Source organism: Triticum aestivum, chromosome 2B, assembly GCF_018294505.1.
Source record: "Triticum aestivum cultivar Chinese Spring chromosome 2B, IWGSC CS RefSeq v2.1, whole genome shotgun sequence".
NCBI classification, from domain to species: domain Eukaryota; kingdom Viridiplantae; phylum Streptophyta; class Magnoliopsida; order Poales; family Poaceae; genus Triticum; species Triticum aestivum.
In genome coordinates, this window is record NC_057798.1 from 573,179,662 (window position 1) to 573,183,273 (window position 3,612).

A 3,612-nucleotide genomic window follows, 5' to 3' on the forward strand; every position below is an offset into this window, starting at 1 on the left:
CAGTCCGGCTGCCGCAAAGCGATCACCGCGCGTAGCCACCACCCCCGCTCCGTGCGCTCCCGTGGCGACAGGAGCTCCGCACCCACCAATTCAGTGGTCAACCTCGCCGTCCAGGTCTACACCAACCCACTGTCTCACACCGTACCTACTACTCGGCTGCGCCTGCGCTACCTATTTAATCCCTCCCCTCCCTCCATTCCCCTCCAAGAAGAGCTTCAGCTTCATCTGCAGCTACAGCTCCTCTTCAGCACAACCCTTTCTTCAGGACACAGATCAATCCAGATACACATACGCCGCCTGCCGAGTGCCGACGTCTAGCTGCCAGTTTGCTTTCAGAATCCAGATACACATACACTTGCTTTAGTACGTCTGTGCATATTTCGATGGAGTGCGAGAACGCACACGTTGCCGCCAACGGCGATGGCTTGTGCATGGCGCAGCCGGCGCGGGCCGACCCGCTCAACTGGGGGAAGGCGGCGGAGGAGCTCTCGTGTAGCCATTTGGATGCGGTGAAGCGGATGGTGGAAGAGTACCGACGGCCCGTGGTGACCATGGAGGGCGCCAGCCTGACCATCGCCATGGTCGCCGCGGTGGCTGCCGGCAGCGACACCAGGGTCGAGCTCGACGAGTCCGCCCGCGGCCGCGTCAAGGAGAGCAGTGATTGGGTCATGAACAGCATGATGAACGGCACCGACAGTTACGGCGTCACCACCGGCTTCGGCGCCACCTCTCACCGGAGGACCAAGGAGGGCGGCGCTCTGCAGAGAGAACTCATCCGGTACGAATTAAATCGCAGAACCAGTTCTACTTCTTGTTAAGCATTTCTGTTAGTTATGTGTACCAGACTATCAATTGAGTTACGGAAGCCTTATATTTTCGTGATTGCTTGTGTGTTCAGATTCCTTAACGCAGGAGCCTTCGGCACCGGCACCGATGGCCACGTTCTGCCTGCCGCTGCGACCAGGGCGGCGATGCTCGTCCGAGTCAATACCTTGCTCCAGGGATATTCAGGCATCCGCTTCGAGATCCTCGAGACGGTCGCCACGCTTCTCAACGCCAACGTGACACCATGCCTGCCGCTCCGGGGCACGATCACAGCATCCGGTGACCTAGTCCCGCTTTCGTACATCGTCGGCCTGGTCACCGGCCGCCCAAACTCCATGGCGACCGCTCCAGATGGCACGAAGGTTAATGCCGCTGAGGCATTTAAGATCGCCGGCATTCAGCATGGCTTCTTCGAGCTGCAGCCAAAGGAAGGCCTAGCCATGGTGAATGGCACGGCAGTGGGCTCGGGGCTTGCATCCATGGTGCTTTTTGAGGCTAACATCCTTGGCCTCCTTGCCGAGGTCCTGTCAGCCGTCTTTTGCGAGGTGATGAACGGCAAGCCAGAGTACACCGACCACTTGACCCACAAATTGAAGCACCACCCCGGACAGATTGAGGCTGCTGCTATCATGGAGCATATCCTGGAAGGCAGCTCCTACATGATGCTCGCGAAGAAGCTCGGTGAGCTTGACCCATTGATGAAGCCAAAGCAAGATAGGTATGCACTCCGCACATCGCCACAGTGGCTTGGCCCTTAGATTGAGGTTATCCGTGCTGCCACCAAGTCGATCGAGCGGGAAATCAACTCCGTCAACGACAACCCACTCATCGACGTCTCCCGTGGCAAAGCTATCCACGGTGGCAATTTCCAGGGCACACCCATCGGTGTGTCCATGGACAACACCAGGCTTGGCATTGCTGCGATTGGCAAGCTCATGTTTGCCCAATTCTCAGAGCTGGTGAACGACTTCTACAACAACGGTCTGCCTTCAAACCTCTCCGGTGGGCGCAACCCAAGCTTGGACTATGGCTTCAAGGGTGCCGAGATTGCCATGGCCTCGTACTGCTCCGAGCTCCAGTTCTTGGGCAACCCTGTGACCAATCATGTTCAGAGCGCGGAGCAACACAACCAAGATGTCAACTCTCTTGGTCTCATCTCCTCAAGGAAGACCGCCGAGGCCATTGACATACTCAAGCTCATGTCCTCGACGTTCTTGGTCGCGTTGTGCCAGGCCATCGACCTTCGCCACCTTGAGGAGAATGTCAAGAATGCTGTCAAGAGCTGTGTGAAGACTGTGGCTAGGAAGACACTGAGCACCGATACCAATGGCCATCTCCATAACGCGCGCTTCTGCGAGAAGGACCTTCTGCTCACAATCGACCGTGAAGCCGTGTTTGCATACGCAGACGATCCTTATAGCGCCAACTACCCACTCATGCAGAAGATGCGTGCAGTTCTTGTGGAGAATGCCTTGGCAAATGGTGAGGCCGAGCGCGACGTGGAGACGTCGGTGTTTGCCAAGCTTGCCACGTTCGAGCGGGAGCTTCGGGCAGTGCTGCCAAAGGAGGTTGAGGCTGCCAGGAGCGCCGTGGAGAATGGCACTGCCACACAACAAAACCGTATTGCCGAATGCCGGTCGTACCCCCTCTACCGATTCGTGCGCAAGGAGCTTGGAACGGAGTACTTGACCGGAGAGAAGACGCGGTCTCCTGGCGAAGAGGTGGACAAGGTGTTCGTTGCCATGAACCAGGGCAAGCACATCGATGCGCTCCTTGAGTGCCTCAAGGAGTGGAACGGCGAGCCCCTGCCTCTCTGCTAAATAGAGGATCGAGAAAGTGAAGAGTAGTGTGCTTCAGATTTCTGAAGGCTCTGATGATAATACTGTTTTTTCATTGTATATTCTAAAAGTTGATGTTTACAATGTTCTTCTAGAGCTGCCAATATATTGCCAAAGATTGCAATTGCATGACTTGGTAGTGTTGGGTAGCCAGTAGAACTTTTATGATGTACGTAAGTTAAAAAGGCAATGTGTGTTAAATTTTCATGATAAATTTACTGGCTCCATTTTTTGAGATCAACCGGTCCTTGTGACAATAGTCCAAGAACTAACTATTGGAAATTCTTATGGTGTGTGTACGGCGATTCGGAAAGTAAAACTCGTGCCTACCTGGTCACCGGTCGGTAATAAGTTCTCTAAATTCTTTGAACGGGGACGATGGCTTCTTTGAATTCACAATCTCCCATCTAGTTTTTGCAGTTTCGGTATTCTGCTTACTAGTTTCAGTCTGGATTTCTTTGCAGGCACACAATGATGTTTAACTTTGTGTTATTCAACTACCGTACCACCGCATATCTATGAATCCATTTTTTTGATTATTAATTCACTAATGATCTCAGCCCATAACACAGGGTACATACACATGAAGTTTCTCTATGCTTCTGAACATTGCACTATTTTTTAGTTCTAGCCATACTTAGGCAGGAAATATATATGAAGATTGTAAGGTTGCTCAGGCATGTGACGCGTATTTATATTCTACTCCCTTTGGTGTTCTTTAATCTACACGCATCAACAGCTCTGTGCGTACATTGACCATATAGGAGACGTGTATGTATGTCCCTCTGCACCGGCCACCGTACCCTACCAACTAACGCGTCAGTGTTGGATCAAATGAAGATGTCAACCAGTTGTGTCCTAATCTCGAATTCATTAGGAGAAATAGAAAGAAGTCAAGTAGTCATCTTCAAACCGTATTTTTTTCATTGTATTTCCTTATTCAATCTCG

General features: G+C 52.4%; 1 pseudogene across 1 annotated transcript; it reads left to right on the forward strand.

Annotated features, from left to right (window-relative positions):
• The first annotated feature begins 211 nt into the window (after nucleotides 1–211).
• On the forward strand, nucleotides 212–2,767 carry LOC123046107 (phenylalanine ammonia-lyase-like; annotated as a pseudogene). The gene is made up of 2 exons (XR_006421954.1): nucleotides 212–778; nucleotides 899–2,767. The product of XR_006421954.1 is annotated as a phenylalanine ammonia-lyase-like (transcript).
• The last annotated feature ends 845 nt before the right edge of the window (nucleotides 2,768–3,612 follow it).